The following is a 25702-nucleotide window of genomic DNA, read 5'->3' on the forward strand; positions in this document are numbered from 1 at the left end:
CAAAAATGGGACCAATTCTCAAAGGAAAAGACAATCAATAGAGGTCATGACCTAGAGACTGAAATTATCACACAAAGGAGTTAAAGCAACTACAACTGTAGTTGTATTACAGTTATGGGAAACGTGGTTATAATGGATTTAAAAAAGGGAAATCTTAACAGAAATATAGAGCCTATAGAAAAAGAACAAAATACAAATTCTAGAACTAAAAAACAATTATATAAAATAAATAATTCACTAGGTGGACTTATTAGCAGAAAGGAAGTGACGGAAGAGTCAGTGAACTTGAAGACAGATTAATACAAATGACTAAATCTGAGGAAAAAAGAAAAATGATGAAAAAAAAAGAAGAGCTTCAGGGACTTATAGGGGAAATATAAAACTCTCTAACTTATAAATAATTGGAGTCCCAAGGAGAAAACCAGATAAAAACCATGATAGGAAATAACCACACAAATCTTCCAAAGTTTGGAGATGAGGACATACATTTACAAATTCATGAATCTTAGCAAGCCTGAAAGAGAATAAAAAAATCATGCCTAGACATGTCAGAATTTAACTGCTAAAATCAGTGTCAACCAGAAGGGTTTTGGCGACGAGTGTATTCATCTATTCAATGAATATTTCTTGAGCTGCGTATCAGACACTGTTGGTGTGCTATGAGCACAACCTAATGCTGGAAACTTTCGGAGAGGAATGGGGGCAATTACTGGAATTGGTTTAAGATTATGTTTTGTTCAGTAAGATCAAATTTACATGAAGAATACAAGCAGAATAAACCTGGAGTTCGGGACATGAAGACAGTTCAGGAACACCGTTCAGGAGCATCTCAGAAGAAGAGCATTGAAGACTTTGGGGGGAAGGGAGTGAGGTCTGATGGGCGAGGAGACTTTAAAAACTCAGGTGGAGCATTTATGGGCAAGGACAATGAAGTATACTCTGACTCTGGGCTGTTCTGCAGTGACTTCAGTCTAGACAAAAGTCTGGATGAAAGAGGAGGGGTCATTGGATAGCTTTGTGACGGTCCCATAGGCTGCAGGAGGAGTTGTTTTGAGGCAAGTGCTAGAAAGTTACCCTTGTAGTGTTGGTGTCTTGGTGAAACAGGGTCACTCATCAATTCATCATGAAACTGAGTGAGCAAGGGTGTCTCTGCTTAGAATTAAGGATGGGCATATTACCATGGGGAGCCAGAATGGAAGATCATGAGATGAAGGCTAATCAACCAAGAAGGAGGCAGGAGGGGAGAGAAGCAGGCAGACGCAGTCTTTCCCTCTGAGAACATTCTCCAAAAGAGACCTCTTCGTCACAAAATATTTAAAGTTAATATGTCCATGTGACAGTAGTTAAGATAATAAAAAAATACTTCCGTTGGAGAAATATGAAAGCAAGGGACATGGGTTCAACACTTGACTGAAACATCAGTGGCCAGATGATGATCTGTGTAGGGAGAAGAGATGAATGATGGTATCTTTTTCAGTATTCACCTTCCGTGGGGGGGCAGAGCTCCTTTCTCAGGTTGCCTCTTGTATTAGGGTTCTCCAAAGAAACAGAACTGATAGGATGTGGGCGTAGATATAGCTATAGGGTTAGATATAGATATATCTTAGTTGACAGGATTAATGGTATGTGGATACAGATTAGATATGGATGTTGGTAACCTACAGGTCACATTTGGCAGGCTTCCAAATCAATCTCCTGGGGTAGGTCTCATGATGATTCATGGCTTACATCCTGTCCCTGAGTAAAGAATCTAAAGAATCTTTTTTTTTTTGAGATGGAGTCTCGCTTTGTCCGCCAGGCTGGAGTGCAGTGGCATGATCTCGGCTCACTGCAACCTCCGCCTCCCGGGTTCAAGTGATTCTCCTGCCTCAGACTCCTGAGTAGCTGCGACTACAGGTGCCCGCCACCACGCCTGGCTAATTTTTGTATTTTTTTTTTAGTAAAGACAGTTTCATCACATTGGTCAGGCTGGTCTCGAACTCCTGACCTTAGGTAATCCGCCCCCCTCAGCCTCCCAAAGTGCTGGGATTACAGGTGTGAGCCACCGTGCCAGGCCCCTGAGTCCCTCAAATCTTATCATGAGTCCCTCAAATCCTATTGTGAGTTCCTCAAACTGTTAATACATTTATTAATACATAGCTTACTGCTACTGAAAAGGACACTGATTTCTTTCTGAATCATGAAATTTTACTGATTGTCTTGTGTGCAGGACATTTTAGCATGTATATTGTAAACCGTAGCCAAGGATTGTAACCTCTGTCTTGTACCCTCCAATAAAAAAATGACAATTCTGATATGTGGAGCTGCCTTCCTTTCTCCTAAACTTTCTTGTAAAGGCATTACAACTTGAAACAGACCTTGGAACATGCTTGAAACAGACCTTGGAACACCGACTTTGTTGGTGTGTCTTCCCAGGTTGCTCCCCACATTTGGCTTCCAGTAAGCCTTTGTCAAGCCTTCCAAAGCCTCAACAACCTTAATTTTGGTTGACAAAATGGCATAGTTGGCAGGATTTCAGAGTGACCTCCCTGGACCACCTGGAGCAGCTTCCAACCTTCGGGCAGGAACTGGCAATGAACCCATTGCATTTTTGAACTTGGATGCACCTGCTAGGTCTACAAATGAGTTCCTCCTGAAATCAATTAACTTCTTGTCTTAGTAAAAGTTCCGGTTTATTGAATCTGATTTCCTCCTTGGCTAGGTCATAGGAGGACACTCTCAGAATAAGAGTTACTGCTACAAATACGAGGTAAAGGTTTTTGTTGAGTACTACGGCAAGGGAGAATAGGAGCTCTGTGAATTGTTTCCTGGGAGTTTGGGGTGAGACCACCTTTCCTTAGCGTTCTCCTTTTTTGATTGCGTGAGGGCACTCTTGCTCCACTACATAGCTTGTCTCACTCAAAACAACCAAGATGGGAAGTGGGTCCTCTAGTTGCACCAGCTGGTTTTATGTGTAATCCTTATGGTCCTCGTCCTTGCCAGTACTTAGGTAAGTGGATCAACCTAACTCGGGATGGTCATAAGCAGCAACAGCCAAAATGGGAATTTGTTTGAAATGTCTAAAATGATTTATTTAAACACAAAATTGGAAAAAGCTGGCTTTAGAACCAAACAAATTGAATGGGTGACTTACTTCCAATAGCACCTAAAAGCTTTGTAACCTTCACCTGCTCCCCCTTCTTCTGCCCCTCTGATCTGAACTCATTCCTTTCTGCTTGTTCCCTTGGCTTTCTACATCTCTTAGGCAGAGATTTTTGGAATTTCACAATGCTCACATTTTCTTCTCTTAAAAGGGGGAAATATATTTAAATTCGAAACAAAAGAAGCAAATGAAACAACTACAGAATGAGAATAAAACTGCTGAGATTAAAAAATACAGATTTTTTTAAAACAATTTTTTATCCCTAAACTTTGTTAATGAGAAACACTCTGGGATTCTCAACCGTTGAGGCAATGCCAGGTTTTCTAGGCCTCCAGCTGGCTACATATTATGGCCCATTCTTGTGCACATTTGTAAATTGATGGGCAAGTTACTTCAAGGAAAATTCAGAACTCAAATAGTCGTTATTCCAAAACCCTGCAACTCTAACGTTAGTATGTAGAATCTTCTAAGTTCTTTATTTCTCTATTTTTTTCTGCTGCCTACTATGACTCTGCTGAGTTTTCTACTGGTTTTGAGATAAAACTCACTGCTACTGGTATTACTAATTCAAGGTTGCTTGGAGGTTTTGTTTTTCTTCTAGAATTCAGCCAGTTCTAGATAATGGCTAAACATTAAAAATGTAACCCTAAATTCATCTGAAACCAAAGGAAAAAAAAAAAGAAGTGAAAGAGATTCTTAAAAATATAAAACTGCCATGGAAACTGCTATTTCCAAAATTTTAGTTCAGAGTCTTCACTGTATTATCTATTGGGGCAAACAAAGTTTATTTATGTAAACAGGTCCCAATTTTGTCAGAGATATAATTTGGATCCACTTGTCTTTTCACTCATAAATTAGCCCCAATATTCCCCAAGTTCATGTGACTTAAGTAAATCTTTAATAAACAAGATAGCTTTAAAGTTATTGGTAAAATAGAAATATCTTCATAAGCTGTGAAAATGATTAACATAGAAATAAGTTGAAATAATGCCTAGGTTTGTCAAATATCTCATTTCTCATAATCTGGGTAAACTTAATTAAATGTAAATGGGATAAAGTGCTTATACATAAAATTTTCATGTACTTTGAAATATTAAAATTGTGTTAAATTAAATAATAACTACTTATTAAACGTCCGAGTTATTTCCAATTAAGAAAAAATTATGTTAGAAGGAAACATGTTTCTAAAAATTATCAAATGGTTTTCATCTATAAACTACTGATATGTGACAGATGATTCAAGATTTCTTGCCTCCTAGGTTTTCACCAAAATGTAAGGTTGCTAAGAATAAAAATTCTAAATAATATGTATAATTCTGTATATAAAGGGTACCTAAAAAGCAAGATGTGTTTTTTAAGAGAAAAAACATAAAAAGGGATAAAATGTTTTCTTTACTGAGAAAAAATAATTTTGTCTAATGTGGAGGTTATTTAAAAGTTGATTCAAAATGTAGATTTAGGAGAAAGATATAAGAAGATAGAAAGGAACCATTAAGTAAGACAGAGAGAGAGAGAGATGTGAAGAAAGTTGTGGACATAAATATATATTTTTATTAAGTAAGGTTAAAGAAAAAATAATTTTGTGTGAGAAAAAATCTTGAATAATAATTTTTTGTCCTAAAGTAAAATGACTTGGTATTTAAGAAAAAGGAAGTGTAGGATAAAGTAAGCATGTCATAAATGGTCTGTATCAGGTTCACGAAAAGAGAATTTAAGAAAGAAATTTTGTGTGTGTTTAAGTTGGCTATAATTAAAAGGAAGTTATTTATAAGTCTTTCTAAAGATTGGTCCCCTATGTTGGAACAAGGTTTTCTTAAAGTATTGATTCGCTCTTAATGACATTGTAAGAGGTTTTGATTTTTAATTATGTTATCTTTTTCTTTTTGAAACTTCTGAGATTTATATTTTGCAAGTTCAACTTTTGCTGTGCTCGGCTACATGTAATTTGCAGGTCATGTATCATTGCTTTCTGTTTTTCCTCCTCTTGGAAAGATATATCTTTTTGCTTGGCTGGGGTGATAACTCTTTCCACCTTTTCATCCATTCCTATAACTTTTTTCTCTAGTTCTAATTCTGATGTTGTGGCCTGCTGCTGAAATGTTTATCTTGAAGTTCTAGAAAAGCAATGTTTTCCTCCAGTGTAACTTGATTCCATTCTCTTGGCTTTTCTTGATGTGTCTGAATTGGTCAATGTAATTTGGAGACTTCCCATACAAAGAACCATGTATTCCCCTGGTCAAGGTAATGGTTTTCTTGTTTACATTCCTCTGTGATGCAGTGTTCACTCATCACCCTGGAAACACTTTTCCTGTGTCTGTGTCTGTTTAAATTTAAATATCCTTTTCTTCAGGCTTGGCTTCCAGGTTATCTAAATTGGCTTCTCATAAGGAGAAGCAATCACACCACAGGAGGTTTTTCTTTACCTTTTTGGTAGCTGACTGAAAAACCAAAGATTTTACATTTTATCAAGATAATTCCTGTGTTGCCTTTATTAGGTTTCTTGATTACTTAGGAAAACTGAGCTGTAAATGGGTTAAGGGTTTTACATTCATGTAACTTTCTGTATGGCCCCTGAGGTCTTTTGATTGTCACACTGGTTAAATAAATAACTATTATTTTACAAAGACAATGACCTGTAATTTTGTTTTGTTCCAATGTTTTGAAAGTTCTGACATATCTGACATATTTTCCAAGGGTGAAAATCCTAAATTAAGTCTTTTTGGATTAAATATTAGGTTGGTGCAAAAGTAATTGCAGTTTTTGACCTAATATATGTATTTGGTAAATTATATGGAAAACAATGACAAATAATAAATGATACTAGATCTTCCTTCAGTTACATCTATGGGTATGTTGTTGATATAAATGTTCCAAAAAGTATGTAAATTATAAAAACCCAATATGTTATCAGTCATAATTTCGATTGTTAATTTTTTCTAAAATTATATGGACATGTTATTAATATGAGTATTCTAAAGATTATATAAAATTTATAAAAGTCTAATGGTCCTGATATGACACTGTCAGTCATAGTTGTGGTTGTTATCTTAAAATGTTACATGCAATGGAAATAACTAAATTTCTTTGTCAATTGGGAATTTTCATCAGATTTAACCTATGGTTATTCAAAGTTTTTGTGATCATAGCTTTTTTTTTTTTTTTAAATTGAGACAGAGTCTCACCCTGTCACCCAGGGTGGAGTGCAGTGGTGCAATCTCAGCTCTCAGCAACCTCCATCTGCCAGGTTTATGCGATTCTCCTGTTTCAGCCTCCCGAGTAGCTAGGATTATAGGCGTGCACCACCTCGCCTGGCTAATTTTTTGTATTTTTAGTAGACACAGGATTTTGCCACGTTGCCCAGGCAGGTCACGAACTCCTGAGCTCAAGTGATCCACCCGCCTCGGCCTCCCAAAGTGCTGGGATTACAGGCCAGAGCTATTGTTTTGAAATCTTCTCTAGAAACATTTGCAATCAGCTATACTCCAAAACTGCTTTCCATGGAAGAGACTCTAACAAGAACTCTAGAATACAGATTTCCGATAACTTTAAGAATAATAGACTAAATAAAAACTTCCATAAAAAGTTGTACATCAAGATCACTAACCCAACATCAAACAAAATAAGAATTACATAGCACTCATAGAGGACTAAAATGATTTTTATGACTTTTAAAAAAATTGCTAATTCTTTTTATATTCTGTTTTCCAACGTCAAAAAGTTTTCCTTCTTTTGAGCCACCTTACAACAATTGGGTAAAGTATGCTTTTGTGAACAAAATTAAGACACTTACTTTCTCTTTACCCAAATTCTCCAGAATATGGAAACTATTCCTCAACAGCTAAGGCCAAAATAATATCACCCAGCAACTGTATGTGATTCATTATTCAGGAAAACAGCACATAGCCTTGTGTCATGTTCTGCCCCATGTTGCTAACAACCTGCCTGCAATAACAAGGTTCTTTCTTTGCATTGAGAGATGAGACTTCCTGGGAATGAGCCTTCTCAGTGCCTAGGGATAAAGAATGTCTATCACTCTAACCTAAGTGGAGATTTATCATCAGTGCTTCCACGGGAAGATTTTTGATCAAAAAGGGGAAATGATAGCTTACAGGTCACCTTTGGCAGGCTTCCAAATTAACCACCTGGGAAAGGTCTTATGATTCATGGCTTACATCCTGTCTCTGAGTAACAAATCTTTTTTTTTTTTTTCGAGACGGAGTCCTGCTCTGTCGCCCAGGCTGGGGTGCAGTGGCGCGATCTCGGCTCACTGCAAGCTCCATCTCCCAGGTTCACGCCATTCTCCTGCCTCAGCCTCCTGAGTAGCTGGGACTACAGGTGCCCGCCACCACGCCCGGCTAAGTTTTTGTATTTTTAGTAGAGACGGGGTTTCACCTTGTTAGCCAAGATGGTCTCGATCTCCTGACCTCGTGATCCGCCCGCCTCGGCCTCCCAAAGTGCTGGGATTACAGGCGTGAGCCACCGCGCCTGGCCCCTCTGAGTAACAAATCTTATTGTGAGTCCCTCAAATCTTATTGTGAGTTCCTCAAATTTTTGATGTACTGATTAATATGTAACCTATTAACACTGAAACGGACACTGATTTGTTTCTGATGCATGAAGTTTTGCTGATTGTCTTGCTGTAGGACATTTTGGCCAGTATGCTGTAAACTGTAGCCGATGATTGCAACCTCTGAATTGAACCCACCAATAAAAAAGAGCAACTCTGATATGAGAAGACCCCCTCCCTTCTCCTAAACGTTCTTATAATGGCATTCCAACTTGTAACAGACTTTGGAACACACCTAAATTCGTTGGTGTGTCTTTCCAGGTTGCTGCTCACATTTGACTTCCGCTAAAGCTTTTTCAATTTATTTCAGCCTCAACAGCCTTAATTTTGATCAACAGTATATAGATTTATTTTAAGGAATAGGTGCATGAATAGTGGAAGTTGGCAAGCCTGAAATTCACAGGATAGGCCATCCTGCTGGAGACCCAGGAAAGAGCCACAGTTGCAGTTCTTGTCTGAAACCATCTGCTGGCAGAATTCCCTCTTGCTTGGGGGAGAGCAATCTTTTGTTCTATTCAGGCTGTCAGCTGATTGGATGAGGCCCACCGACTCATGGAGGGCACTCTACTCAAAGTCCACCAATTTAAATGTCAAACTCATCCAAAAACACCCACACAGAAACATCCAGAATAATGTTTGACCAAATACCTGGGCACCATGGCCCAGCCAAGTGGACACACAAAATTAACCGTCATAGCTCCGTTGATGGGGGACTGAGGTAGGCTTTTGGATCAAGGAGGGGATGTTTTACATCTCAGTGAGGCTTTGCCCTCCACTTGGGACCCTGGATTCTGTTTGTGAAAGGTCCTGATTGAAGACAGGAGAAGGAGTGGTAACCACAGACTGAGGGTGGGGGATCGCAGACTACACGGCTGCGTCCACAATATCAGGTTCCAAAGGTGGGAAATAAGAGATAACACTAGGATGGCCCGGACACGGTGCCTCATGCCCATAATCCCAGCACTTTGGGAGGCCGAGGGGAGCAGATCACGAGGTCAAGAGATTGAGACCATCCTGGCCAACATGGTGAAACCCCATCTCTACAAAAAATACAAAAATTAGCTGGGCGTGGTGGCTCACGCCTGTAGTCCCGGCTACTCGGGAGGCTGAGGCAGGAGAATTGCCTGAACCTGGGAGGTGGAGGTTGCAGTGAGCCGAGATCCTGCCACTGCACTCCAGCCTGGCAACAGAGTGAGACTCTGTCTCAAAAAAAAAAGGAAAAAAGACATTAATACTAGAACTAATGACAAATACCTGAATAGTGCCTACCATGTGCCAACAGTGTCCTAAGGACTTTGTATATTTTAATGCAATGAGTCCCCCAGTAACCTTGTGATATCGTACTCTTATTATCCCCATCATACAAATGGTAAAAAAAAAAAAAAAAAAAAAAACCTGAGGCTAAGCTGGGGTTTGAACCCAGGGAGTCTAACTCTAGAGATTTCACTCTGAATTACTGATCTATACTGAAGGGCAAGTTGGGAATGACTTGACTAAGAAAGATAAGAGATAAAGACCAGGAGATAGAAGCATGTTCTAGTGTTAATCTCAAGTAACTATTTTTTTTTTTTCCTCTGAAAGGCTTAAGTTAACTAGTGGGTAACATTGCCTTTGGAGAAGGAGGCCTCAGGGAAACTGTTAACTCTTAGATGAGAACGAAGAATGAGTGTCTCAGGTTTTGGTGTCAGTGCTTGCTTAGACAGAGAATGTTCAATCTTTGATTCTTCAAAACTTTGTGTACATGTGGGTGTGCTTGTGTGCATTCAGCAGTTTTGGCTTGTTCATTCATTGACTCACTTTTTTTTTTTTTTTGATCTCCAGGAATGTGCTGGCACTGATGACACAGTAATGACCAAGATAAACAAGGACCTGCTCTAGCCTGACAGGCTGGTAAGGAGAGACAGAAAACAAGGATCTTAGATTGTCAAAGTGCATCCTAGTTTGGCTCTATGAGAGGGACTTGGGCGCTGGTAGTTTACCTGGGAAGTGATTTCAAGAAGCACAAATTGGGCCGGGCGCGGTGACTCATGCCTCTAATCACAGCACTTTGGGAGGCTAAGATGGGTGGATCCCCTGAGGTCAGGAGTTCAAGACCAGCCTGGCCAACATGGTGAAACCCTATTTCTACTAAAAATACAAAAATTAGCCGGGCGTGGTGGCATGCACCTATAATCCCAGCTACTCAGGAGGCTGAGGTGGGAGAATTGCTTGATCACTTAAACCTGGGAGGCCGAGGTTGCGGTGAGCCGAGATGGCGCCACTGCACTCCAGGCTGGGCGACAGAGCAAAACTCTGTCTGAAAAAAAAAAAAAACAACAACAAAGCACAAATTGGGAGGTGGGAAACAGACAGGGAAGGGGAAAAAAGCCCATAACACGTGCATTCGTGAAGGGGTATCACTGTGAGCAGGAACTCAGTCCAGTGGGGGTCCTCTGAGGAATGGTGACGCTTGCTCAGGATCATCCCAGTGAGAGGTGGGAACTGGGAGTGCATCTATTTACTCCCATCTCCCACTGGCTGAGGGTTGTCTCCAGGGCTGGTCACTTCTCCATGCTCATGGGTTGTGCATTTGGGAAGCTGGACACGTTCTGTGGGGGAGAGGACACCCTTAGGCTGAGAAGCAGAGAGACCCAGGCTCTTGTCTAGGGAGGCAGCCAGCGAGCTGGAACAGTCTGCCTCAGCTCCAGATAAACTCAGAAGCTGGCCACAGGGCTGTGGACAGCGTGTCCACTATGAGGGCCCTGTAGTGAGGGACAGTTTTACTTGTTCAAGGAGCCAAAAGGACTGAACAGATGATGGAGGACAGGAGGAGCTGGGCTGGAGAGGTGGGTAGAGGCCAGGCCCCCCACTGCCCAGCCACCAGCATAGGGGTTGTGGATTTTCTAAGTACAGAAGAAGTCACAGAGGCTTTCAAGCAGAAGTGCAAAATGAGCTGAGGGTAATTTTTAAAATATGAGAGAGGAGTAAATGCCTGGAGAAGGTAAGGAAGGTTGGGCTCCAGGGCACATGGGCCTCTGAGAGGAGCAGGGATGCATCTTCTATTAAGACAGGAGCAAGAGTGGGCACCCGCCTCACACAGGGTTGGCCTAGGAACAGGAGGGAGCTTCTGTTGTTATTTCCTTTTCTTTCTGCCCTGGAGAATGAGGTGCCCCCACTGGCCAAAATGGCAGTTGGGAGGGGATTAAAGGAGAGAGAAGTGACAGTTTTCTTTCTTTCTTTTTTTTAATTTTTTTTTTTTTTTTTGAGGTGGAGTTTCACTGTTTTTGCCCAGGCTGGAGTACAGTGGCGCTACCTCGGCGCACTGCAACCTCCGCTTCCCAGATTCAAGTGATTCTCCTGCCTCGGCCTCCTGAGTAGCTGGGATTACAGGCGTCCTACATCACACTTGGGTAATTTTGTGTATTTTTAGTAGAGACAGGGTTTCACCATGTTGGCCAGGCTGGCCTCGAATTCCTGACCTCAGGCAATCTGCCTGCCTCGGCCTCCCAAAGTGCTGGGAATGCAGGCGTGAGCCTACATGCATAGCCGACAGAACAGTTTTCTAAGACAGCCACAGAGTGAACCCAAGAGATTAATACGGGAGGGCGGTCCAGAGGGCTTAGTCTCTGAGTGAATTCTGTGGTCATGAATTGAAAGTGTAACAAATCAGAATCAGGTCATTGGAAGTGATTTTCTTGGGTGACATTTAGCTGCTCTGGTGTGGGTGAGCAGAAGTGAGACAGTTGGATTGGAGCAGGCTGGGGTTTGGCCAGGAGAGTGCAGCAGAGGCAGCGAGAAAAGGGTGCTGGGGGCCTCTCAAGAGAGCAGGGGGAATGGGGTTGGTGGCTGGAACCCAGGGCCCCCTGTCTGTATGTGCAGGGCTCTTGAAAGATGTGCACCACAGGGAGTCAATTTGGCTATGGTTTTTGAGTTTGTGCTCCACGACTGAAAATTCATTTATTTCCACACCACCCTCTCTCCACTTCATTCCCTTTCATTCATTAGAGTAATTGTGAAAAGTATATGAAGTATCTCAATATTTTTTTGAGTATAAAAATCTATTTTAAGCATCAAATTGTTTTCTAGGCTTCCAAATGAGTTGTTTAATATCCACCGAGATAGAAAATATCCAATCAAAAGCTATACTAGGGGGACATTTATTTATGGAGCTATATATTTCACAGGTATTACCTCAATACAGTCTTACTTTATAAAATTTAAATACAGAGCAAACCATGGTCAGTTAAAATTTCCAAATGCGAGTCAAGGTTTATTGCTTATTAATGAAGGGTTCTAACACAGGTAGCAAAGGGAGTGAGCTGTTCAAAGATCCTGGGAGAGAGATTTGCCTCTCTTAGCTGGACATGGACCTTTCTTTCTTGCCTCGTTGTCACCTAGCTAGACACAGCTTGTTGTCTGGCATCACGTGGTCATAAAAAAATCGGGTTCCTCTCAGTGGTGGGGCATGGATAATTTGGAACCACCATCAGACATGACTCGCTAATCAAAAACACCAAGTCACAGATCTGAGAAGTAAAGGATAGCGAATTGATCTGGGCCTATTAATTGAATGTTTCAAGCAACAGGGTTTATATCCCATTCACCCTCAGGTATCACTCACAGGCCCAGGGCCTGGCCTTTCACTGAAGCTCTCAAAACATATCTCCAGCCTGCTCTCAAAGACGATGAACACACAATTTGCTTCCACCTCAGTTTTGGGCAAAACATCACTTTCTTTTTCTTTTTCTTTTTTTTTGTTTTGAGATGGAGTCTCTGTCTGTCGCCCAGGCTGGAGTGCAGTGGTGCGACTTCGGCTCACTGCAAGCTCCGCCTCCCAGGTTCACGCCATTCTCCTGCCTCAGCCTCCTGAGTAGCTGGGACTCCAGGTGCCCGCCACCGCGCCCAGCTATTTTTTTGTATTTTTTAGTAGAGACAGGGTTTCACCGTGTTAGCCAGGATGGTCTCAATCTCCTGACCTTGTGATCCACCTGCCTCGGCCTCCCAAAGTGCTGGGATTACAGGCGTGAGCCACCGCGCCTGGCCAAAACATCACTTTCATACATGAAAGTCGCCATTTCTTTACTTATTACTCATACTCCCTTCCCTGTGGGCAACTGTATTAGCCAAATTTTGCATGGCTACCTGAGACTAGGTAATTTATAAAGGAAAGAGGCTGAATTGGTTAATGGTTCTGCAGACTGTACAGGAAGCATGACGGCATATGCTTCCGGGTGAAATGGGAAAGGTTCCCTTGTCCCCCTCAGAGGGCACGTGATGGGGGCGTGGCTCCCTTCTTCAGTGCCCCACTGCTCAAACCTCTAGGGGAGCATACAGATGGGCAGGCTGTGGGGCTCCGACCCCAAGGCAGTGTCTAGGGGTGAATGTTGGCAGCTCCTGAAGCCCCAGTGCGTGTGTGTTACAGGGTGCTCTTTTAGTGTGTGGTCTGTAGGCGGCTTGTGTTAACCAGCTCAAGTAGAGCCCCTTCCTTATCAGAAGGACAGAGGGATTTCTGTATCCCGCGGTTTCTTGCCTTGGTGTACCAGAATAATCGGATCACACGCGGGCTTGGAGAATGAGTGCAAGGTTTTATATTGAGTAGAAGTAGCTCTCAGCAGATGGGGGAGTCAGAAGGCAGATGGTTTTCCCTTGGAGTCAGGCTGCTTGGCTGCCAGGCTCAACTCTGACCACTCAGGCCAAACTCCACATCCTTCCTCTGCTCGATGGCCTGCCGGCCTGCCAGTGCCTGGCGGCCTGCTCTTCTGCCAGCATGCTCTCCACGAGCAGGGGTTGTGTCTTCTTCCGCCGATGTATTCCTTACGACGTCCAGCAGCTTTATGTCTGCCTGCAAGAGTCTTGTTTTTTTTGTTGTTTTGGTACAGAGTCTCTCTCAGATTAAATATTAATAAATATTATTAATATATCATTAGTATATCACATTGTATTAATATGATAAAATATCACATTAATATAACATTAATATAATATAAATATATAACAATATTAATAAATATAATATTCATAAATATAATAACATTATATTATACAAATTATATATTATATATGCATAATATATTTTATATAATATAAATATATAATATATTTATATAATATATTATATATTTATATAATATATAATATATTTTATATGATATAAATATATAATATATTTTATATAATATAAATATATAATATATACTATAATATATAATGTAATATATAAATATTAATATGATATAATATATGTTATATATAGTATATAATAATTACATATGTAATATATGTAATTATATATTATAATTACATGATATATGATATATGTAATTATATATAATATAATGTATGTAATTATATATAACATTTTATGTTATAATATATCATATGTAATTACAATATATAATGTATTATATATGTAATCATAATATATAATATATGTAATTATATAATATATACGTAATTATATATAATATATCATATATTTAATTATAATTAAAATTATATATGTAATTATATTATACTTAGAATTATATATAATATAATATATTATAATTACATATATTATATATGTAATTATAACTATAATTAGAATATATGGACACCCCCTACCAGATGGGGAGTAATATCCCCCTCTCCTCCACTTGGAAATTATGATCCACCTCGCTGGGGGGTGGAAAACCCCTGCGAGATAGGGAGTAATATCATCCTCTTCTCCCCCCTGGATATTACCACCCACCTCGCAGTGGGGTGGGCACACCCTGCGAGATGGGGAGTGATATCATCCTCCTCTCCCCCACCGAATATTACGACCTGCGGTGCACCCACAGCGTGTTTACGATATTGTGAGTAGTATCATCTCTCCCTCTGGAAATTACGAACTATTTCACAGACGGGTGTACACTGTCTGCAGTATTGGGGGTAATATGATCCTCTCCCCTGCTGGATATGAAGAGGAATATCCCAGGAGTGTTTATACCCCCTGCGATATTTGGTGTCATATCATCCTCTCCCACATTGAAGTTAGGAACAATATCACTGGGGGCGTGTACACCCCATGCGATATTGAATGTAATATCATCCTCTTCTCTCCTGGATGATGGGAACAATATCATGGGGGGAGGGTGCACACTTTCTGCAATATGGGGATTAATAACATCTTCTCGCCTTCCGGATATTAGGAACAATGTCACACGAGGGTTTACACTTTCTTCGATATTGGGAGTAATGTCATCCTCTCCTCTTTTGAATGTTAAGTACAATATCACGGGGGGATGTACACCACCTGAGATATTGGGAGTAATGTCAGGCTCTCCCTTTCCTGGATATTACGAACAATATCACAGCGTGGGTGTACACCTCCTGCTATATGGGGTGATTATCATCCTCTACCTTCCTGGATATTAGGAACAATATCACTGGGTACACAGCCTGCGATATTGTGCTAAATATCCTCTCCCCCTCCGGATATCAGGAACAATATCACAGAAGGGTTGTACACTCTCTGCGATATTGGGAGTAATATCATTTTCTCCTTCCCTGAATATTAGGAGCAGTATCCTTGGGTGGTTGTATACCCACTGTTATACTGGGAGTAATGTCATACACTTCCCCCTGGATTTTAGAAGCAATATCACAGGGTGCAGTGACGCGACCTCGGCTCACTGCAACCTCCATCTCCCGGGTTCAAGCGATTCTCCTGCCTCAGCCTCCCGAGTAGCTGGGATTACAGGCACCTGCTGCCATGCCCAGCCAATTTTTTGTATTTTTAGTAGAGACAGGGTTTCATCATGTTGGCCAGGCTGGTCTGGAACTCCTGACCTCAAGTGATCTGCCTGCCTCGGCCTCCCAAAATGCTGGGACTACAGGTGTGAGCCACCATGCCCAGCCAGGGTCTTGTTTTTTATTTTATTTATTTATTTATTTATTTTTTTTTTGAGAGGGAGTCTGGCACTGTTGCCAGGGTTCGAGTGCAGTGGCACAATCTCGGCTTACTGCAACCTCTACTTCCTGGGTTCAAGTGATTCTCCTCCCTCAGCCTCCCAGGTAGCTGGGATTACAGGTGTCCACCACCACGCCCAGCTAGGTGTTTTTTTTTTTTTTTTTAATGTGTTTTTAGTAGAGACGGGATTTCACTATGTTGGCCAGGCTGGTCTCAAACTCCTGACCTCTCGATCTGCCCGCCTAGGCCTCCCAAAATGTTGGGATTACAGGCGGCCCAGCTGGGTCTTGTGTTTTTATAGGCACAGGATGGGCCCCTGGCGGTCCAGGGTGGTCTTGGGAAATGCAACATTTGGGCGGGAAGGCAGGAGCGCCTGTCCTCAGCTACATCCATGGGGGTGGAGCCCTAGCCAGGGACCAAGCCCTCCTTTACCCAGCAGTTTCCTTCCCTGCTCCCAAATCATGGGTAGGACTCAGGCAGCTTCCAGTCATGGCAAAAGGCAAAGGAGGAGGGAGGTGTCACACATGACAGAGCAGGAACAAGAGACAATGGTGCAGGCGGTACTATACACTTTGTAAGTATATAGTGATCCCGTGAATGAGATATCGCGAGATCTCACTATTACGAGAACAGCACCAAGTAGACAGTGCTAACCATTCATGAGAAATCCACCCTCAAGATCCAATCACCTCCCACCAGGCCCCACCTCCAACATTGGGGATTACAGTTCAGGATGATATTAGGTGGGGACACAGATCCAAACCATATCAGTAACCAACATCAACACCTTGGGTTCCATTCTTCCAATGTCTTTGTGTGTGTTTGTGTGTATGTGTGTGTGTGTAAGAAAAATATAAACATAAATGGTGCCATACCATGCAAATTATTTTTCAATTTTATTTTACTTTTTGATAAGTGTTGGGCATCTTTCTATGTCAGTTCATGAAGGTCTACTACATTATTTTAATGTATGCAGAGAATTCCATGGTCCCACAGTATGTCAATCTTTAGCCACTCTCCTATTGATACACATCTACAAATTTCCCAACCCCCAGCGTTTTGTGCTAGCAAACCAGGGTACAAAAACTGCTTTTGTATGTATATCTTTGTGCGCAGGTGGGTTTCCAGGAATGAAATTGCTAGGGTAAAGGGAATGCCCATTTAAACATTGGTTGATGACGCCTAATGGGTTCCAAATGACCTCACAAGTTCTCAAATGCTTCCAGCAAGTATCTGAAAGCAGTTTTCACACATCCTTGCTAATATTTGTTACTATCAATCTTTTTAATTTTTTGGCAATATAATGAGTATAAAATCATATCTCATTATTGTTTTAATTTTCATTTCCCTGATTACTAGCGGAAGGTGTGCATTTTCTCATGATTATCGGCATTTCTATTTTTCTTCTGTGAATTGCCTATTTATATCATTTGTCTGATTTTTATTGTGTGTCTTATTGATTTGTATATAGTCTTGATATAGTTTGGCTATAAATTCTATGTGAGGTAAGTGTGTTGCATATAATGTCTTCTATTTGCTGTTTGTATTTTAACTCTGTATTTGAGGTGCCATTTTTCAACAAAAATGTTTTAAAATTTTATGAGATTAAAAATGTTAATCCTCTATTATATGGCTTCTGGGTTATATGTCTTGTTTTAGGAAAATCTTTCCAATACCAAGATTATAATAATTATGTCATAGTTTTATTCCAACTCTTTTATAGTTTTTTTTTTTACATTTAGCATTTTTATCTAACAGGAATTTATTTTTTGTATGGTACAAGTTATGTATCTAAGTTATTTTTTTCAAATGGATATGGAGTTTTCTTTAAACTGTTTATTGAATAGTTCTTTCTTTCCTAGGAATTCGAAATGCTTTTATAGCAAATAATATTTTGCCACTAATAATAAATGCACTTAGAACAGCTTCTAATTCCTTATTATATCATTACTGTAGTCATTGTAGATGAAATTGCCATATATACACAAAACTGTAGATTTGATTCCATTCCTGTGATCCGTGTATCTATTTATCTCAGTCAGTTCAGGCTGCCATCATAGAATACCATAGGCTAGGTGACTTAAACAACAGAAATTTCTTGCTCACAGTTTTGAAGACTGGGAAGTCTAAGATTAGGGTGTCTGCACAATAAGATTTTGTTGAGGAAAAGGTACTTTCTTGGTCCACAGATGGTTGTCTTCTTTCTGTGTCCTCACATGGCACAGAGCAGAGAAAGGAATCAGGCTGTTTGCTGTTTCTTCTTATAAGGGCACCAATCTTGTCATGACGGCTCTAGTCACACGACCTAATGACCTCCCAAAGTCCCCGCTCCAGATACTGTCATTCGGGGGGCCATGGTTTCAACACAGGAAGTTTTGGGGGGACATAAAAATAAACATAATCCACTCCGCTATTTGTATGCCTACACCACATCATTTAAATAAATATGTGCGTAATCTTTGTTCTAACATCTATCTGGGCAAATCCTCCCTCATTTTCTATTATTTGGCATTTTCTTTTTCCTTTTTCTTTTTTTTTGAGATGGAGTCTCACTCTGTTACCCAGGCTGGAATGCAGTGGCACCATCACTACAACCTCTGTCTCCAGGTTCAAGCGATTCTCCTGCCTCCTGCCTCTGAGACTACAGGTGCGCGCCACCACACCTGGCTAATTTTTGTATTTTTAATAGAGGTGGGTTTTCCCCATGTTGGCCAGGCTGGTCTTGAACTCCTGACCTCATGTGATCCACCCACCGTAGCCTCCCAAAAGGCTGGGATTACAGGCATGAGCCACTGCACCTGACCTATCTTTTGGCATTTTCTTGAGGATAGTCATACATACATGATTCAACCTCTACTCCTCTGTTGGTTGGAAGTCATATACTCTTCTACAGTTTTTTTTTGTTTGTTTTGTTTTGTTTTTTGTTTTTTTTTTTGGCAGAGTCTCTCTCTGTCACCCAGGCTGGAGTGCAGTTGCGCAATCTCACTGCCACCGCAGCGGCACCATCACTGCGAGCTCTGCCTCCCAGGTTCATACCATTCTCCTGCCATGATCTCTCTAGATAACAATATGCTTTATTGACTTATCGAAGTCTAGTATCAGTTGGTACATTTACTTTCCTCTTGAACAGGGTAAGGATCTCAGAATACTTTTATTCCATGTTCTGCTCTCTTGGCTCATGTGCTGTTGTTCTGCATTTTAATTCTATATGCATTTAAGCCTTCACAGGGAATATTATTAGTTTTTAAAATAAACTCTGTTCATTTTGGTTTATCCATATATTTACCATTTTTTTTTATTCCTTGTTCTTAATTTGCACTGTTGCATCTGGGATCATTTCCTTTTGTATTTTCTTTAGTTCAAATTGGTTAGTGGTGAAGCCCCTTGGTCGTTTGCTGCTCTAAAAATGTCTTTATTTCAAATTGTTCTTGAAAAGTATTTTCACTGGGTATAGAATTCTAGATTGGCAGTATTTTCTTTTAGTCCATTGGAAATACCACCCTTCTGTCTTCTGTCTTCCACTGTTGCTGTTGAGAAGTCAGCTGTAGGTCTAACTGTTTCTTCTTAGAAGTGATACCTTTCGATTTTCTCTCTGTCTTTGGTTTTATGCAGTTTCACTGTGATGTATCTGGGAATACATTTATTTTTATTTATTTTGCCAAGGAGCCATTGGGGTCTTGAATCCATGGATTAATTTATTTTACTAGTTTTGGAGATTTTAAAGCCATTTTACTTGTTTAAATATTGCTTCCAACCTATTCTCTTTACTCTCCTTCCGGGACTTCAGTTAAACCCATGTCAGTCTTTCTCAACACATCCCCTATGTCTCTTACTCTTTTTTCTGTAATTTCCATCTCTTTGTCTTTTGGCACTTCATTCTAAATATTTTACCTAACATATATTTCAGTTCATTAATTGTCTCTTCATTTGTGTCTCAAGTTCTTAATTTTAATCATTGTATTTTTAGCTTATAATATCTATTTGGTGCTTTTGCTTTTTTTTTTTTTTTTTTTTTTTTTGAGATCGAGTCTTGTTATGTTGCCCAGGCCGGAGTGCAGTGGCACAATCTTGGCTTACTGCAACCTCTGCCTCTGGAGTTCAAATGATTCTCCTGCCTCAGCCTCCCGAGTAGCTGGGACTACAGGCACCTGCACCCTGCCCAACTAATTTTTTGTATTTTTAGTAGAGACAGGGTTTTACCATGTTAGTCAGGATGGTCTCGATCTCCTGACCTCGTGATCCGCCTGTCTCAGCCTCCTAAAATGTTAGGATTACGGGCGTGAGCCACCGCACCCGGCCTATTTGGTGCTTTTTCAAATCTGCTTTGACACATTTTACGTTGCTAGTTCTTTTACATTTGGTTCTGCCAGGTGCTAGCAATCTCAGATCACCTTAATCCCATTTCAGGTTTGAAATATTCTAGAACACCTGGTAACTTGAGACTGAGAGGCAGCCTGTGTAATGGTTAGTTTACTTCTGGTTCCTCCTTAGGCTTAGAACTTTGGCATCTCAGCTCTTAGTGTGAGTGTGTCATTAAGGTTCCTACCCCTGTCCCTCTTGTCTTGTGAATATTTCAAAATGGGTCTTAGCTTATAAATTACTTCTTTTGGATTTGTAATTGCTTGGGGAACAAAGGTGGCCTTCAATGGCAGGCTCACCTCTTTCAATTTCTATCTTATTTTAGATCTTGGTGTGATAATTTCTCACTATCTTGTTAGCTCTTGGATGCATTTAGGAAGGTATTTATTTATTTATTTATTTTTAATTTTAAAAATTCCAATAGCTTTAAGAGTACAAATGGTTTTTGGTTCCATGGATGAATCATATCGTGGTGAAGCCTAGGATTTTAGTGCGTCCATCACCTGAGTAGTGTACATTTCACCCAATAGGTAGTTTTTCATCCCTCACCCCACTCCCACCCTCCTCCTTTCTGAGTCTTCAGTGTTCATTACAACACTCTGTATGCCTTTGAGTACCTATTGTTTAGCTCTCACTTGGTCTTTGATTCCTGAGTTACTTCATTTAGAATAATGACCTCCAGGCCAGGTGCGGTGGCTCACGCCTATAATCCCAGCACTTTGGGAGGCCAAGGCAGGCGGATCACAAAGTCAGGAGATGGAGACCATCCTGGCTAACACGGTGAAACCCCGTCTCTACTAAAAATACAAAAAAAAACACAAACCCAAAAATTAGCTGGGCGTGGTGGTGGGCACCTGTAGTCCCAGCTACTCGGGAGACTGAGGCAGGAGAATGGCGTGAACCCGGGAGGCGGAGCTTGCAGTAAGCCCACATGGCGCCACTGCACTGCAGCCTGGGCCACAGAGTGAAACTCTGTCTCAAAAAAAAAAAAAAAAAAAAAAATAATGACCTCCAGTTTCATCCAAGTTGCTGCAAAAGACATTATTTTGTTGTTTTCTTTAAATGTCTGAGTAGTATTACACACACACACACACACACACACGTATATATATAAACATTATCTGCTCATTAGTTGATGGGCACTTAGGTTGATTCCATATCTTTGCAATTATGAATTCTGCTGCTATAAATACAAGCATGCAAGTGTCTTTTTGATATAGTGATTTCTTTTTCTTTGGGTAGATATCCAGTAGTGGGATTGCTAGATCGAGGTGTAGATCTACCTTTAGTTCCAAAAAGTTGCTTTTAAATATTGTGTCCATCTTTGTTTGTCTCTGAGGTGCGCGTGTAGGTCGGTTTAAAGCAAAATGGTTTGCCATTATTTGAAGTGGAAGTCCTACATTTTCTTTTTCATTTAAATTTTGGAATTAGCGTTGTCAAGTTTAACAATCTCTCTTTGGAATTTCAAATGTGATTACTTTGTATTTATAGATACATTTGGAGGAGAATAGACATTTTTACAGTATTGAGTCTTTCCATTCAAGCTTATTTAAAATTTATCTTATGCCTTAGTAAAGTTTTATACTTTTATTAATCGATAAATTGTCCACTCATTTATAAATTTATTTCTGAGTATTTTTATAAATTTCATTGATAATGAGAATGAGATCCTCTATTCCATGAGCTGGCAATCTTTGTTTGTGAAGGGCCAGATAGTAAATATTTTAAGCTTTGCGGACCATATGATCTCTCTTTCAAATAACCAACTCTACCATTGTAGTCTCAAAGCAGCCCCAGACAATATATGAACAAATTGGTATAGCTATACTGAAATAAAACTTTATTTACAAAAACAGGTTGTGGAACGGGCTTGGCCCATGGGCCATAATGTGCCAAGTCCTACTCTATCCTATTACGTTTTTCCAACTGTGAATTTCTTTGTGTTTTAAAGCTATTGATTTAAAAACTTTAATCTTTTGTTTTTCCTGAAATTTTCTTTTTTTTTAAATTTATTTTATTATTATTATACTTTAAGTTTTAGGGTACATGTGCACAATGTGCAGGTTAGTTACATATGTATACATGTGCCATGCTGGTGTGCTGCACCCATTAACTCGTCATTTAGCATTAGGTATATCTCCTAATGCTATCCCTCCCCCCTACCCCACCCCACAACAGTCCCCAGAGTGTGATGTTCCCCTTCCTGTGTCCATGTGTTCTCATTGTTCAATTCCCACCTATGAGTGAGAACATGTGGTGTTTGGTTTTTTGTCCTTGCGATAGTTTACTGAGAATGATGATTTCCAATTTCATCCATGTCCCTACAAAGGACATGAACTCATCATTTTTTATGGCTGCATAGTATTCCATGGTGTATATGTGCCACATTTTCTTAATCCAGTCTATCATTGTTGGACATTTGGGTTGGTTCCAAGTCTTTGCTATTGTAAATAGTGCCGCAATAAACATACGTGTGCATGTGTCTTTATAGCAGCATGATTTATAGTCCTTTGGGTATATACCCAGTAATGGGATGGCTGGGTCAAATGGTATTTCTAGTTCTAGATCCCTGAGGAATCGCCACACTGGCTTCCACAATGGTTGAACTAGTTTACAGTCCCACCAACAGTGTAAAAGTGTTCCTATTTCTCCACATCCTCTCCAGCACCTGTTGTTTCCTGACTTTTTAATGATTGCCATTCTAACTGGTGTGAGATGGTATCTCATTGTGGTTTTGATTTGCATTTCTTTGATGGCCAGTGATGATGAGCATTTTTTCATGTGTTTTTTGGCTGCTAAATGTCTTCTTTTGAGAAGTGTCTGTTCATGTCCTTCGCCCACTTTTTGATGGGGTTGTTTGCTTTTTTCTTGTAAATTTCTTTGAGTTCATTGTAGATTCTGGATATTAGCCCTTTGTCAGATGAGTAGGTTGCAAAAATTTTCTCCCATTTTGTAGGTTGCCTGTTCACTCTGATGGTAGTTTCTTTTGCTGTGCAGAAGCTCTTTAATTAGATCCCATTTGTCAATTTTGTCTTTTGTTGCCATTGCTTTTGGTGTTTTAGACATGAAGTCCTTGCCCATGCCTATGTCCTGAATGGTAATGCCTAGGTTTTCTTCTAGGGTTTTTATGGTTTTAGGTCTAATGTTTAAGTCTTTAATCCATCTTGAATTAATTTTTGTATAAGGTGTAAGGAAGGGATCCAGTTTCAGCTTTCTACATATGGCTAGCCAGTTTTCCCAGCACCATTAGAGTCCAGGACCAGGTGGATTCACAGCCGAATTCTACCAGAGGTACAAGGAGGAACTGGTACCATTCCTTCTGAAACTATTCCAATCAATAGAAAAAGAGGGAATCCTCCCTAACTCATTTTATGAGGCCAGCGTCATCCTGATACCAAAGCCGGGCAGAGACACAACCAAAAAAGAGAATTTTAGACCAATATCCTTGATGAACATTGATGCAAAAATCCTCGATAAAATACCGGCAAACCGAATCCAGCAGCACATCAAAAAGCTTATCCACCATGATCAAGTGGGCTTCATCCCTGGGATGCAAGGCTGGTTCAATATACACAAATTAATAAATGTAATCCAGCATATAAACAGAACCAAAGACAAAAACCACATGATTATCTCAATAGATGCAGAAAAGGCCTTTGACAAAATTCAACAACGCTTCATGCTAAAAACTCTCAATAAATTAGGTATTAATGGGACATATCTCAAAATAATAAGAGCTATCTATGACAAACCCACAGCCAATATCATACTGAATGGGCAAAAACTGGAAGCATTCCCTTTGAAAACTGGCACAAGACAGGGATGCCCTCTCTCACCACTCCTATTCAACATAGTGTTGGAAGTTCTGGCCAGGACAATTAGGCAGGAGAAGGAAACAAAGGGTATTCAATTAGGAAAAGAGGAAATCAAATTGTCCCTGTTTGCAGATGACATGATTGTATATCTAGAAAACCCCATTGTCTCAGCCCAAAATCTCCTTAAGCTGATAAGCAACTTCAGCAAAGTCTCAGGATACAAAATCAATGTACAAAAATCACAAGCATTCTTATACACCAATAACAGACAAACAGAGAGCCAAATCATGAGTGAACTCCCATTCACAATTGCTTCAAAGAGAATAAAATACCTAGGAATCCAACTTACAAGGGACGTGAAGGACCTCTTCAAGGAGAACTACAAACCACTGCTCAAGGAAATAAAAGAGGATACAAAGAAATGGAAGAACATTCCATGCTCATGGGTAGGAAGAATCAATATCATGAAAATGGCCATACTGCCCAAGGTATTTTATAGATTTAATGCCATCCCCATCAAGCTACCAATGACTTTCTTCACAGAATTGGAAAAAACTACTTTAAAGTTCATATGGAACCAAAAAAGAGCCCGCATTGCCAAATCAATCCTAAGCCAAAAGAACAAAGCCGGAGGCACCACGCTACCTGACTTCAAACTATACTACAAGGCTACAGTAACCAAAACAGCATGGTACTGGTACCAAAACAGAGAGATAGATCAATGGAACAGAACAGAGCCCTCAGAAATAACGCTGCATATCTACAACTATCAGATCTTTGACAAACCTGAGAAAAACAAGCAATGGGGAAAGGATTCCCTATTTAATAAATGGTGGTGGGACAAACTTTAATCTTAAAGTTAGCAAATTTAATAAACTCTGATTAGTTCTACTGCTTTTTCTTCTGATTCTCCTGGATTTTCCAGAGAGGTGAATATATGGACTGTAATGCTGACAAATCTTCCTCTTTTTACCTGATAATCACACATTCTATTTAATTTTTGTGTCTTGTTGCATTGACTAGAGCCTCCAGTACAATGCTGTGTAATTAGAGTGATAACAATCATCTTAATATTTTATATTTTCTGTTATGAAAATATTTCAGGTGTTTTTACCATTATCTGTGATGTCTGCTGTGAGTGATTGACAGATTAGCTTTGTAAGATTAAAAAAGTTTTCTTCTATTTCTAGCCTACTGGGGGCTTAAGAATGTTGAATTTGATCAAATACTTTTCCACCATCAATTGAGATAATCTCATGTTTTTATTCATTTACTTTATTAATGTGATGATTTACAACGACTAATTTCCTGACATTCAATTGCTCATATGTTTCTGGGGAAAATTTTTTCTTTGTGATAATATATTAGTAGTTTAGTACATTGCTGCATTTGATATGCAAATATATTATTTAACATTTTCACATTCAAGAGCTTGAATGAGATTGCCTTGCAGGATATTTTTTGGTGTTGCACTTACTCAGTTTTGGTATCATGGTTATGGATAACTTATAGAATGAATTGAGATAAATTCTGTGGAAACTTAATCTGAAATATTTCATATAATTAGGTATTTTCTGTTTATTCAGGATTCGGTATAACTGGTCCTCAAATCTTCATAATGTAGTGCCTATTTGGAGTGTAATTATTGACCATTATTTCAATTTCTTCCAAAATTAATTCATTCAGAATTTCTGTCCGTACTTGAGTACATCAAGGTAATTTTCCAAGAAAATAATTTATTTTTATCTAACTTTAAAAATCTATTTGATAAAATTATCAATTTTTTCCTATACTAAAAAAATCTTTTCCATATCTATAATTTAGGCATGTTTCTGATTCTGAATGTTATTTATTTTGCTGTTTCTCTTATTTCTTCACTGTAATTACTGGAGATCTGTACATTTTAT

The 25702-nt window shown here is 39.7% G+C and overlaps 1 long non-coding RNA gene across 1 annotated transcript in view; it reads left to right on the top strand.

Annotated features, from left to right (window-relative positions):
- Positions 1–25702, top strand: part of LOC107969125 (uncharacterized) — a 159842-nt gene that overhangs the window by 54999 nt on the left and 79141 nt on the right. The window contains exon 2 of the long non-coding RNA XR_001710727.3: positions 9531–9599. This is a non-coding gene — a long non-coding RNA (uncharacterized LOC107969125). The remainder of the gene's footprint in view (positions 1–9530; positions 9600–25702) is intronic.

Source organism: Pan troglodytes, chromosome 19 (genome assembly GCF_028858775.2).
Source record: "Pan troglodytes isolate AG18354 chromosome 19, NHGRI_mPanTro3-v2.0_pri, whole genome shotgun sequence".
NCBI lineage: Eukaryota > Metazoa > Chordata > Mammalia > Primates > Hominidae > Pan > Pan troglodytes.